Source organism: Leptodactylus fuscus, chromosome 5 (assembly GCF_031893055.1).
Source record: "Leptodactylus fuscus isolate aLepFus1 chromosome 5, aLepFus1.hap2, whole genome shotgun sequence".
NCBI classification, from domain to species: Eukaryota; Metazoa; Chordata; class Amphibia; order Anura; family Leptodactylidae; genus Leptodactylus; species Leptodactylus fuscus.
Window position 1 is genome coordinate 208,273,966 of NC_134269.1, and position 15,567 is coordinate 208,289,532.

Genomic DNA, 15,567 nt, shown 5'->3' on the forward strand with positions numbered 1-15,567 from the left:
TGTGTGCACATAAATATGCGCGCACATAACTACCATAAATATAACTACCATAAATATGCGCGCACATAAATATGCACGCATTTATGGTAGTTATGTGCGCGCATAGTTATGATATTCGTGTGCGCGCATATTTGTGTGCGCGCATAATTATGGTAGTTATATTATGGTAGTTATGTGCGCGCATATTTATGGTAGTTATGTGCGCGCACATTTATGTGCGCGCATATTTATGGTAGTTATGTGTGCGCATATTTATGTGCGCGCATATTTATGGTAGTTATGTGCGCGCATATTTATGGTAGTTATGTGCGTGCATATTTATGTGCGCGGATATTTATGGTAGTTATGAGCGCGCATATTTGTGTGCGCGCATATTTGTGTGCGTGCATATTTATGGTAGTTATGTGCGCGCATATTTATGTGCGTGGATATTTATGGTAGTTATGTGCGCGCATATTTATGTGCACGCATATTTGTGTGCGCGCATATTTATGGTAGTTATGTGTGCGCATATTTATGGTTATGTGCGCGCATATTTATGTGCACGCATATTTATGGTAGTTATGTGCGCGCATGTTTATGTGCGCGCATGTTTATGTGCGCGCATGTTTATGTGTGCGCATGTTTATGGTAGTTATGTGCGTGCATATTTATGTGCGCGGATAATTATGGTAGATCTGTACGCGCATATTTATGGTAGTTATGTGCGCGCATATTTGTGTGCGCGCATATTTATGGTAGTTATGTGCGCGCATATTTATGTTTGCGGATATTTATGGTAGTTATGTGCGCAGATATTTATGGTAGTTATGTGCGCAGATATTTATGGTAGTTATGTGCGCGCATATTTATGGTAGTTATGTGCGCGCATATTTATGTGCGTTATGTATATGGTAGTTATGTGCGCGCATATTTATGTGCGTTATGTATATGGTAGTTATGTGCGCGCATAATTATGGTAGTTATATATGGTAGTTATGTGCGCGCATATTTATGGTAGTTATATATGGTAGTTATGTGCGCGCATATTTATGTGCGCGCATATTTATGGTAGTTATATGCGCGCATATTTATGTGCGCGAATATTTATGTGCGCGCATATTTATGTGCAAGCATATTTATGGTAGTTATGTGCGCGCATATTTATGTGCGTGGATATTTATGGTAGTTATGTGCGTGCATATTTATGGTAGTTATATATGGTAGTTATGTGCGCGCATATTTATGTGCGCGCATATTTATGTGCGCGCATATTTATGTGCGCGCATATTTATGTGCGCGCATATTTATGTGCGCGCATATTTGTGTGCGCGCATATTTATGGTAGTTATGTGTGGGCATATTTATGGTAGTTATGTGCGCGCATATTTATGTGCGCGCATATTTATGGTAGTTATGTGCGCGCATATTTGTGTGCGCGCATATTTATGGTAGTTATGTGCGCGCATATTTATGTGCGCGCATATTTATGGTAGTTATGTGTGGGCATATTTATGGTAGTTATGTGTGGGCATATTTATGGTAGTTATGTGCGCGCATATTTATGTGCGCGCATATTTATGGTAGTTATGTGTGGGCATATTTATGGTAGTTATGTGCGCGCATATTTATGTGCGCGCATATTTATGTGCGCGCGTATTTATGTGCGCGCGTATTTATGTGCGCGCGTATTTATGTGCGCGCGTATTTATGTGCGCGCGTATTTATGTGCGCGCGTATTTATGTGCGCGCATATTTATGGTAGTTATGTGCGTGCATGTTTATGTGCGCGCATGTTTATGGTAGTTATGTGCGTGCATATTTATGTGCGCGGATAATTATGGTAGATCTGTACGCGCATATTTATGGTAGTTATGTGCGCGCATATTTGTGTGCGCGCATATTTATGGTAGTTATGTGCGCGCATTTTTATGTTTGCGGATATTTATGGTAGTTATGTGCGCAGATATTTATGGTAGTTATGTGCGCGCATATTTATGGTAGTTATGTGCGCGCATATTTATGTGCGTTATGTATATGGTAGTTATGTGCGCGCATAATTATGGTAGTTATATATGGTAGTTATGTGCGCGCATATTTATGTGCGTGCATATGTATGGTAATTATATGCGCGCATATTTATGTGCGCACATATTTATGGTAGTTATATATATGGTAGTTATGTGCGCGCATATTTATGTGCGCGCATATTTATGTGCGCGCATATTTATGTGCGCGCATATTTATGTGCGCGCATATTTATAGTAGTTATATGGTAGTTATGTGCGCGCATATTTATGCTAGTTATATATGGTAGTTATGTGCGCGCATATTTATGTGCGCGCATATTTATGTGCGCGCATATTTATGTGCGCGCATATTTATGTGCGCGCATATTTATGTGCGCGCATTTATGTGCGCGCATATTTATGTGCGCGCATATTTATGTGCGCGCATATTTATGTGCGCGCATATTTATGTGCGCGCATATTTATGTGCGCGCATATTTATGGTAGTTATATATATGGTAGTTATGTGCGCGCATATTTATGTGCGCGCATATTTATAGTAGTTATATGGTAGTTATGTGCACGCATATTTATGGTAGTTATATATGGTAGTTATGTGCGCGCATATTTATGTGCGCGCATATTTATGTGCGCGCATATTTATGTGCGCGCATATTTATGTGCGCGCATATTTATGTGCGCGCATATTTATGGTAGTTATATATATGGTAGTTATGTGCGCGCATATTTATGTGCTCGCATATTTATGGTAGTTATTTGTAGGTATTTATGTGCGCGCATATTTATGTGCGCGCATATTTATGTGCGCGCATATTTATGTGCGCGCATATTTATGTGCGCGCATATTTATGGTAGTTATATATATGGTATTTATGTGCGCGCATATTTATGTGCGCGCATATTTATGTGCGCGCATATTTATGTGCGCGCATATTTATGTGCGCGCATATTTATGTGCGCGCATATTTATGTGCGCGCATATTTATGTGCGCGCATATTTATGTGCGCGCATATTTATGTGCGCGCATATTTATGTGCGCGCATATTTATGGTAGTTATATATATGGTAGTTATGTGCGCGCATATTTATGTGCGCGCATATTTATGTGCGCGCATATTTATGTGCGCGCATATTTATGTGCGCGCATATTTATGTGCGCGCATATTTATGTGCGCGCATATTTATGTGCGCGCATATTTATGTGCGCGCATATTTATGTGCGCGCATATTTATGTGCGCGCATATTTATGTGCGCGCATATTTATGGTAGTTATGTGCACGCATATTTATGTGCGTTATGTATATGGTAGTTATGTGCCCGTATATTTATGTGCGCGCATATTTATGGTAGTTATATATATGGTAGTTATGTGCGCGCATATTTATGTGCGCGCATATTTATGTGCGCGCATATTTATGTGCGCGCATATTTATGTGCGCGCATATTTATGTGCGCGCATATTTATGTGCGCGCATATTTATGTGCGCGCATATTTATGTGCGCGCATATTTATGTGCGCGCATATTTATGTGCGCGCATATTTATGTGCGCGCATATTTATGTGCGCGCATATTTATGTGCGCGCATATTTATGTGCGTTATGTATATGGTAGTTATGTGCGCGCATATTTATGTGCGTTATGTATATGGTAGTTATGTGCGCGCATATTTATGTGCGCGCATATTTATGGTAGTTATATATGGTAGTTATGTGCACGCATATTTATGTGCGCGCATATTTATGGTAGTTATATATGGTAGTTATGTGCGCGCATATTTATGTGCGCGCATATTTATGTGCGCGCATATTTATGTGCGCGCATATTTATGTGCGCGCATATTTATGTGCGCGCATATTTATGGTAGTTATATATATGGTAGTTATGTGCGCGCATATTTATGTGCGCGCATATTTATGTGCGCGCATATTTATGTGCGCGCATATTTATGTGCGCGCATATTTATGTGCGCGCGTATTTATGTGCGCGCGTATTTATGTGCGCGCGTATTTATGTGCGCGCATATTTATGTGCGCGCATATTTATGGTAGTTATGTGCACGCATATTTATGTGCACGCATATTTATGTGCGTTATGTATATGGTAGTTATGTGCGCGTATATTTATGTGCGCGCATATTTATGGTAGTTATATATATGGTAGTTATGTGCGCGCATATTTATGTGCGCGCATATTTATGTGCGCGCATATTTATGTGCGCGCATATTTATGTGCGCGCATATTTATGTGCGCGCATATTTATGTGCGCGCATATTTATGTGCGCGCATATTTATGTGCGCGCATATTTATGTGCGCGCATATTTCTGTGCGCGCATATTTCTGTGCGCGCATATTTCTGTGCGCGCATATTTATGTGCGCGCATATTTATGTGCGTTATGTATATGGTAGTTATGTGCGCGCATATTTATGTGCGTTATGTATATGGTAGTTATGTGCGCGCATATTTATGTGCGCGCATATTTATGTGCGCGCATATTTATGTGCGCGCATATTTATGTGCGCGCATATTTATGGTAGTTATGTGCACGCATATTTATGTGCGCGCATATTTATGGTAGTTATATATGGTAGTTATGTGCGCGCATATTTATGTGCGCGCATATTTATGTGCGCGCATATTTATGTGCGCGCATATTTATGTGCGCGCATATTTATGTGCGCGCATATTTATGGTAGTTATGTGCACGCATATTTATGTGCGCGCATATTTATGGTAGTTATATATGGTAGTTATGTGCGCGCATATTTATGTGCGCGCATATTTATGTGCGCGCATATTTATGTGCGCGCATATTTATGTGCGCGCATATTTATGTGCGCGCATATTTATGTGCGCGCATATTTATGTGCGCGCATATTTATGTGCGCGCATATTTATGTGCGTTATGTATATGGTAGTTATGTGCGCGCATATTTATGTGCGCGCATATTTATGTGCGCGCATATTTATGGTAGTTATATATGGTAGTTATGTGCACGCATATTTATGTGCGCGCATATTTATGGTAGTTATATATGGTAGTTATGTGCGCGCATATTTATGTGCGCGCATATTTATGTGCGCGCATATTTATGTGCGCGCATATTTATGTGCGCGCATATTTATGTGCGCGCATATTTATGTGCGCGCATATTTATGTGCGCGCATATTTATGGTAGTTATGTGCACGCATATTTATGTGCGCGCATATTTATGGTAGTTATATATGGTAGTTATGTGCGCGCATATTTATGTGCGCGCATATTTATGTGCGCGCATATTTATGTGCGCGCATATTTATGTGCGCGCATATTTATGGTAGTTATATATATGGTAGTTATGTGCGTGCATATTTATGTGCGCCCATATTTGTGCGCGCATATTTGTGTGCGCACATATATATGGAAGTTATTTGCGCAGTTATGTGCGCGCATATTCATGTGCGCGCATATTTTTGGTAGTTATGTATGCGCATATTTATGTGCACGCATATTTATGGTAGTTATTTGTAGGTATTTATGTGCGTGCATATTTATGTGCGTTATGTATATGGAAGTTATGTGCGCGCATATATATGGTAGTTATATATGGTAGTTATGTGCGCGCATATTTATGGTAGTTATATATATGGTAGTTATGTGCGTGCATATTTATGGTAGTTATTTGTAGGTATTTATGTGCGCGCATATTTATGGTAGTTATTTGTAGGTATTTATGTGCGCGCATATTTATGGTAGTTATGTGCGCGCATATTTATGGTAGTTATTTGTAAGTATTTATGTGCGCGCATATTTATGGTAGTTATGTGCGCGCATATTTATACCCCCGATACCCGTTCCAACGGTGTGCCCCCCCACCTTCACCCCAGAAATACCCTGCAAGTCCCCTAGCAATAGAATTGGGGCTATATACACCCACTATTTTTGCTACTGCCATATAGTGCCATTGTCTCACTGGGAATTCAAAGAATATATTGGGCTTACATATAACTTCAATTCCAGGGAGAAGCTTGTCAGTGTAACGTGGCACTGACGGGCTCAATCGCCGCAACCCAGCTTTCCCAGGATCCTGAATGGAATACACTGACAGTGTATTCCCGTATACCCCATATATACACCCCAAATCCCCGTTCCAACGGTGTGCCCCCCCACCTTCACCTCAGAAATACCCTGCAAGTCCCCTAGCAATAGAATTGGGGTATATACACCCACTATTTTTGCTACTGGTATATAGTGCCATTGTCTGACTGGGAATTCAAAGAATATATTGGGGTTACGTGCACCCACAATTTTTGCTACTGGTATATAGTGCCATTGTCTCACTGGGAATTCAAAGAATATATTGGGGTTACGTGCACCCACAATTTTTGCTACTGGTATATAGTGCCAATTTCTAACTGGGAATTCAAAATGCGCAAGGCTCCCGGAAAGGGACGTGGACGAGGCCGTGGGCGAGGTCGGGGGAATGGTTCTGGGGAGCAAGGTAGCAGTGAAGCCACAGGGTGTCCCGTGCCTACTCCTGTGGGGCAGCAAGCATTGCGCCACTCCACAGTGCCAGGGTTGCTTGCCACATTAACTAAACTGCAGGGTACAAACCTTAGTAGGCCCGAGAACCAGGAACAGGTCTTGCAATGGCTGTCAGAGAACGCTTACAGCACATTGTCCAGCAGCCAGTCAGACTCTGCCTCCTCTCCTCCTATTACCCAACAGTCTTGTCTTCCTTCCTCCCAAAATTCCGAAGCTTTACAGAACAATAACCCAAACTGTCCCTGCTCCCCAGAGCTGTTCTCCGCTCCTTTCATTGTCCCTCAACCTGCCTCTCCACGTCACGATTCCACGAACCTAACAGAGGAGCATCTGTGTCCAGATGCTCAAACACTAGAGTCTCCTCCATCTCCGTTCGACTTGGTGGTGGATGACCAGCAACCCACCCTCATCGACGATGATGTGACGCAGTTGCCGTCAGGGCATCCAGTTGACCGGCGCATTGTGCGGGAGGAGGAGATGAGACAGGAGTTGGAAGAGGAAGTGGTGGATGATGAGGACACTGACCCGACCTGGACAGGGGGGATGTCAAGCGGGGAAAGTAGTGTGGATGTTGAGGCAGGTGCAGCACCAAAAAGGGTAGCTAGAGGCAGAGGTCAGCAGCTTAGGCGAAGCCAGGCCACACCCGGAATCTCCCAAGATGTTCCAGTTCGTACCCAGCCCCGAAAAACTCCCACCTCGAGGGCACGTTTCTCGAAGGTGTGGAGTTTTTTCAAGGAATGCGCCGAGGACAGATATAGTGTTGTCTGCACAATTTGCCTCTCGAAATTGATTAGGGGCTCTGAGAAGAGCAACCTGTCCACCACTTCAATGCGCCGTCATTTGGAATCCAAGCACTGGAATCAGTGGCAGGCAGCAACGGCAGGACAAAGGCCGCCTGCCGTTCACGCCACTGCCACTGCCTCTGCCACTGCCTCTGCCTCTGCCTCTGCCACTGCCACTGCTGACTGTGCTGGCGATGCACTCCAGAGGACGAGCCAGGACACCACTTCATCTGCCTCCGCCACTTTGTTGACTTCTACCTCATCCTCCCCTGGTCCTGTCTTATCTCCTTCTCCTGCACCATCAAAGGCACCATCAGGCGTTTCTTTACAACAACCCACCATCTCTCAGACATTGGAGCGGCGGCAGAAATACACTGCTAACCACCCACACGCGCAAGCCTTGAACGCCAACATCGCTAAACTGCTGGCCCAGGAGATGTTGGCGTTCCGGCTTGTTGAAACTCCCGCCTTCCTGGACCTGATGGCAACTGCGGCACCTCGCTATGCCGTCCCTAGCCGTCACTACTTCTCCCGGTGTGCCGTCCCCGCCTTGCACCAGCACGTGTCACTCAACATCAGGCGGGCCCTTAGTTCCGCGCTTTGCACAAAGGTCCACTTGACCACCGACGCGTGGACAAGTGCATGCGGACAGGGACGCTACATTTCACTGACGGCACACTGGGTGAATGTAGTTGAGGCTGGGACTGCTTCCCAAACTGGCCCGGTGTACCTCGTCTCCCCGCCTAACATTCCTGGCAGGGACACGAGAAGAACACCCCCCTCCTCCTCCTCCTCTACCGCCTCCTCCTCCGCCACCGCCTCCGCCACCGCCTCCTCCTCCGCTGTTAGATTGACCCCAGCTACGAGTTGGAAACGTTGCAGCACTGGCGTTGGTAGACGTCAGCAGGCTGTGCTGAAGCTGATCAGCTTGGGGGACAGACAGCACACTGCCTCCGAGGTGAGGGATGCCCTCCTCGATGAGACGGCAATATGGTTTGAGCCGCTGCACCTGGGCCCAGGCATGGTCGTTTGTGATAACGGCCGGAACCTGGTAGCAGCTCTGGAGCTTGCCGGACTCCAACACGTTCCATGCCTGGCCCACGTCTTCAACCTAGTGGTGCAACGTTTCCTAAAGAGCTACCCCAATGTTCCAGAGCTACTGGTGAAAGTGCGGCGCATGTGCGCCCACTTTCGCAAGTCGACAGTAGCCGCTGCTAGCTTAAAATCTCTCCAGCAACGCCTGCATGTGCCACAACACCGGCTTTTGTGCGACGTCCCCACACGCTGGAACTCAACGTTTCAGATGTTGAATAGAGTGGTTGAGCAGCAGAGACCTTTGATGGAATACCAGCTACAAAACCCTAGGGTGCCACAAAGTCAGCTGCCTCAGTTTCACATCCATGAGTGGCCATGGATGAGAGACCTTTGTGACATCCTACGGGTCTTTGAGGAGTCCACAAGGAGGGTGAGCTCTGAGGATGCGATGGTGAGCCTTACAATCCCGCTCTTGTGTGTTCTGAGAGAATCCCTGATTGACATCAGGGATAACTCAGATCACACAGAGGAGTCAGGGATAGCATCCGATCCGTCACAGCTGGAGAGTAGGTCCACACATCTGTCCGCTTCACTGCGTTTAATGGAGGAGGAGGAGGAGGAGGAGGAGGAAGAAGAGTTGTCCGATGATGTGATGGTGATACAGGAGGCTTCCGGGCAACTTCGAATCGTCCCATTGTTGCAGCGCGGATGGGTAGACATGGAGGATGAGGAGGAAATGGAGATTGAACTTTCCGGTGGGGCCAGAGGAGTCATGCCAACTAACACTGTGGCAGACATGGCTGAGTTCATGTTGGGGTGCTTTACAACCGACAAGCGTATTGTCAAAATCATGGAGGACAACCAGTACTGGATCTTTGCTATCCTTGACCCCCGGTATAAAAACAACATCTCGTCTTTTATTCCGGTAGAGGGGAGGGCCAATCGCATCAATGCTTGCCACAGGCAATTGGTGCAGAATATGATGGAGATGTTTCCAGCATGTGACGTTGGCGGCAGGGAGGGCAGTTCCTCCAGTAGGCAACCAAGTTCTCACCGGTCCACACAAACGAGGGGCACACTGTCTAAGGTCTGGGACACCTTGATGGCACCCCCTCGCCAAAGTGCCGCCACGGAGGGTCCTAGTGTCACCAGGCGTGAGAAGTATAGGCGCATGTTGCGGGAATACCTTTCCGACCACAGCCCTGTCCTCTCCGACCCCTCTGCGCCCTACACGTATTGGGTGTCGAAGTTGGACCTGTGGCTTGAACTTGCCCTATATGCCTTGGAGGTGCTGTCCTGTCCTGCCGCCAGCGTCCTATCTGAGAGGGTGTTCAGTGCAGCCGGTGGCATCATCACTGACAAGCGCACCCGTCTGTCAGCTGAGAGTGCCGACCGGCTCACTTTGATAAAAATGAACCACCACTGGATAGAGCCTTCATTTTTGTGCCCACCTGTGTAAAGCACCCCAACATGAAACTCCATGTCTGTACTCAACCTCTACAATTCCTCCGCATCCTCATACTCCTCCACCATAAGCGTTGCACAATTCTGCTAATACTAGGCTCCCTCCAACATGATTTCCCCCAACTCTGCTGGTTAGAGGCTCCCTCCACCCTGATTTCCACCAACTCTGCTGTTTAGAGGCTCCCTCCACCATGAATTTGCCCAAACTCTGCTGGTTAGAGGCTCAATCCACCCTGATTTTCAAAACAAATGTTGGTGCCAACCTCAACTTACTACAAGGGCCAAATTCACTGCTGGTGACAAGCTCTCCTCACTGCAAGTGCCAAATACACATGTTTCAAGGTGTTTTCCTACTGTCAGAGAGGTGGTATTGAGTGTGTAAAGTGTGTAGTTGTTAGGCTGTGATGTTGGGGTAATAGAGGGTCTTTGGTGTGTTAGATGCCCCCAGACATGCTTCCCCTGCTGCCCCAGTGTCATTCCAGAGGTGTTGGCATCATTTCCTGGGGTGTCATAGTGGACTTGGTGACCCTCCAGACACGGATTTGGGTTTCCCCCTTAACGAGTATCTGTTCCCCATAGACTATAATGGGGTTCGAAACCCGTTCGAACACACGAACATTGAGCGGCTGTTCGAATCGAATTTCGAACCTCGAACATTTTAGTGTTCGCTCATCTCTAGTAGTTATATATATGGTATTTATGTGCGCGCATATTTATGTGCGTTATGTATATGGTAGTTATGTGCGCGCATATTTATGGTAGTTATATATACAGTCCTATGAAAAAGTTTGGGCACCCCTATTAATCTTAATCATTTTTAGTTCTAAATATTTTGGTGTTTGCAGCAGCCATTTCAGTTTGATATATCTAATAACTGATGGACACAGTAATATTTCAGGATTGAAATGAGGTTTATTGTACTAACAGAAAATGCGCAATATGCATTAAACCGAAATTTGACCGGTGCAAAAGTATGGGCACCTCAACAGAAAAGTGACATTAATATTTAGTAGATCCTCCTTTTGCAAAGATAACAGCCTCTAGTCGCTTCCTGTAGCTTTTAATCAGTTCCTGGATCCTGGATGAAGGTATTTTGGACAAACAATTCAAGTTCAGTTAAGTTAGATGGTCGCCGAGCATGGACAGCCCGCTTCCAATCATCCCACAGATGTTCAATGATATTCAGGTCTGGGGACTGGGATGGCCATTCCAGAACATTGTAATTGTTCCTCTGCATGAATGCCTGAGGATTTGGAGCGGTGTTTTGGATCATTGTCTTGCTGAAATATCCATCCCCGGCGTAACTTCAACTTCGTCACTGATTCTTGAACATTATTCTCAAGAATCTGCTGATACTGAGTGGAATCCATGCGACTCTCAACTTTAACAAGATTCCCGATGCCGGCATTGGCCACACAGCCCCAAAGCATGATGGAACCTCCACCAAATTTTACAGTGGGTAGCATGTGTTTTTCTTGGAATGCTGTTTCTTTTTGGACGCCATGCATAACGCCTTTTTTTATAACCAAACAACTCAATTTTTGTTTCCAAAATGAAGCTGCCTTGTCCAAATGTGCTTTTTCATACCTCAGGCGACTCTGTTTGTGGCGTACGTGCAGAAACGGCTTCTTTCTCATCACTCTCCCATACAGCTTCTCCTTGTGCAAAGTGCGCTGTATAGTTGACCGATGCACAGTGACACCATCTGCAGCAAGATGATGCTGCAGCTCTTTGGAGGTGGTCTGTGGATTGTCCTTGACTGTTCTCACCATTCTTCTTCTCTGCCTTTCTGATATTTTTCTTGGCCTGCCACTTCTGGGCTTAACAAGAACTGTCCCTGTGGTCTTCCATTTCCTTACTATGTTCCTCACAGTGGAAACTGACAGGTTAAATCTCTGAGACAACGTTTTGTATCCTTCCCCTGAACAACTATGTTGAATAATCTTTGTTTTCAGATCATTTGAGAGTGGGCTGTCCATGTTCGGCGACCATCAAACTTAACTGAACTTGAATTGTTTTGTAGAAAGAAATGGTCCAAAATACCTTCATCCAGGATCCAGGAACTGATTAAAAGCTACAGGAAGCGACTAGAGGCAAAAGGAGGATCTACTAAATATTAATGTCACTTTTCTGTTGAGGTGCCCATATTTTTGCACCGGTCAAATTTTGGTTTAATGCATATTGCGCATTTTCTGTTAGTACAATAAACCTCATTTCAATCCTGAAATATTACTGTGTCCATCAGTTATTAGATATATCAAACTGAAATGGCTGCTGCAAACACCAAAATATTTAGAACTAAAAATGATTAAGATTAATAGGGGTGCCCAAACTTTTTCATAGGACTGTATGTATATATGGTATTTATGTGCGCACATATTTATGGTATTTATGTTTTGCATATTTATGTGCGCGCATATATATGGTTATGTGCGCGCATATATATGGTAGTATATATGTGGTAGTTATGTGTGCGCATATTTATGGTAGTTATATATATGGTAGTTATGTGCGTGCATATTTATGTGCGCGCATATATATGGTAGTTATGTGCGCGCATATTTATGGTAGTTATATATATGGTAGATATGTGCGCGCATATTTATGGTAGTTATGTGTGCGCATATTTATGTGCGCGCATATATATGGCAGTTATGTGCGCGCATATTTATGGTAGTTATTTGTAGGTATTTATGTGCGTTATGTATATGGTAGTTATGTGCGCGCATAATTATGTGCGCGCATATATATGGTAGTTATATATGGTAGTTATGTGCGCACATATTTATGGTAGTTATATATATGGTAGTTATGTGCGTGCATATTTATGTGCGCGCATATATATGATAGTTATATATATATGGTAGTTATCTGCGCGCATATTTATGTGCACGCATATTTATGGTAGTTATATATATGGTAGTTATGTGCGCGCATATTTATGGTAGTTATTTGTAGGTATTTATGCGCGCGCATAGCTATGTGCGCGCATAGTTATGTGCGCGCATAGTTATGGTAGTTATATGTGCGCACGTATTTATGGTAGTTATATATATGGTAGATATGTGCGCGCATATTTATGGTAGTTATATATATGGTAGTTATGTGCGCGCATATTTATGTGCGTGCATATTTGTGCGCATATTTATGGTAGTTATGTGCACGCATATTTATGTGCACGCATATTTATGTGCGTTATGTATATGGTAGTTATGTGCGCGCATATTTATGTGCGCGCATATTTATGTGCGCGCATATTTATGTGCGCGCATATTTATGTGCGCGCATATTTATGTGCGCGCATATTTATGGTAGTTATATTTATGGTAGTTATGTGCGCGCATATTTATGTGCGCGTATATTTATAGTAGTTATATATATGGTAGTTATGTGCGCGCATATTTATGGTAGTTATTTGTAGGTATTTATGTGCGTGCATATTTATGTGCGTTATGTATATGGTAGTTATGTGCGCGCATAATTATGTGCGCGCATATATATGGTAGTTATATATGGTAGTTATGTGCGCACATATTTATGGTAGTTATATATATGGTAGTTATGTGCGTGCATATTTATGTGCGCGCATATTTATGTGCGCGCATATATATGGTAGTTATATATATGGTAGTTATGTGCGCGCAAATTTATGTGCACGCATATTTATGGTAATTATATATATGGTAGTTATATGCGTGCATATTTATGGTAGTTATTTGTAGGTATTTATGTGCGCGCATATTTATGTGCGTTATGTATATGGTAGTTATATGCGCGCATAATTATGGTAGTTATATACTGTATATGGTAGCATATTTATGTGCGCGCATATTTATGGTAGTTATGTGCGCGCATATTTATGTGCGCGCATATTTATGTGCGCGCATATTTATGTGCGCGCATATTTATGTGCGCGCATATTTATGTGCGCGCATATTTATGTGCGCGCATATTTATGTGCGCGCATATTTATGTGCGCGCATATTTATGTGCGCGCATATTTATGTGCGCGCATATTTATGGTAGTTATGTGCGCGCATATTTATGTGCGTTATGTATATGGTAGTTATGTGCGCGCATATTTATGTGCGCGCATATTTATGTGCGCGCATATTTATGTGCGCGCATATTTATGTGCGCGCATATTTATGTGCGCGCCTATTTATGTGCGCGCCTATTTATGTGCGCGCCTATTTATGTGCGCGCCTATTTATGTGCGCGCCTATTTATGTGCGCGCCTATTTATGTGCGCGCCTATTTATGTGCGCGCCTATTTATGTGCGCGCCTATTTATGTGCGCGCCTATTTATGTGCGTTATGTATATGGTAGTTATGTGCGCGCATATTTATGTGCGCGCATATTTATGTGCGCGCATATTTATGTGCGCGCATATTTATGTGCGCGCATATTTATGTGCGCGCATATTTATGTGCGCGCATATTTATGTGCGCGCATATTTATGTGCGCGCATATTTATGGTAGTTATATATATGGTAGTTATGTGCGCGCATATTTATGGTAGTTATATATATGGTAGTTATGTGCGCGCATATTTATGTGCGCGCATATTTATGTGCGCGCATATTTATGTGCGCGCATATTTATGTGCGCGCATATTTATGTGCGCGCATATTTATGTGCGCGCATATTTATGTGCGCGCATATTTATGTGCGCGCATATTTATGTGCGCGCATATTTATGGTAGTTATGTGCGCGCATATTTATGTGCGCGCATATTTATGTGCACGCATATTTATGTGCGCGCATATTTATGTGCGCGCATATTTATGGTAGTTATATATGGTAGTTATGTGCGCGCATATTTATGTGCGCGCATATTTATGTGCGCGCATATTTATGTGCGCGCATATTTATGTGCGCGCATATTTATGGTAGTTATGTGCGCGCATATTTATGTGCGTTATGTATATGGTATTTATGTGCGCGCATATTTATGTGCGCGCATATTTATGTGCGCGCATATTTATGTGCGCGCATATTTATGTGCGCGCATATTTATGTGCGCGCATATTTATGTGCGCGCATATTTATGTGCGCGCATATTTATGTGCGCGCATATATTTATGTGCGCGCATATATTTATGTGCGCGCATATATTTATGTGCGCGCATATATTTATGTGCGCGCATATATTTATGTGCGCGCATATATTTATGTGCGCGCATATATTTATGTGCGCGCATATATTTATGTGCGCGCATATATTTATGTGCGCACCTATTTATGTGCGCGCCTATTTATGTGCGCGCCTATTTATGTGCGTTATGTATATGGTAGTTATGTGCGCGCATATTTATGTGCGCGCATATTTATGTGCGCGCATATTTATGTGCGCGCATATTTATGTGCGCGCATATTTATGTGCGCGCATATTTATGTGCGCGCATATTTATGTGCGCGCATATTTATGGTAGTTATGTGCGTGCCTATTTATGTGCGCGCCTATTTATGTGCGCGCCTATTTATGTGCGTTATGTATATGGTAGTTATGTGCGTGCATATTTATGTGCGCGCATATATATGGTAGTTATATATATGGTAGTTATATGCGTGCATATTTATGGTAGTTATTTGTAGGTATTTATGTGCGCGCATATTTATGTGCGCGCATATTTATGGTAGTTATTTGTAGGTATTTATGTGCGCGCATATTTATGTGCGTTATGTATATGGTAGTTATATGCGCGCATAATTATGGTAGTTATATACTGTATATGGTAGTTA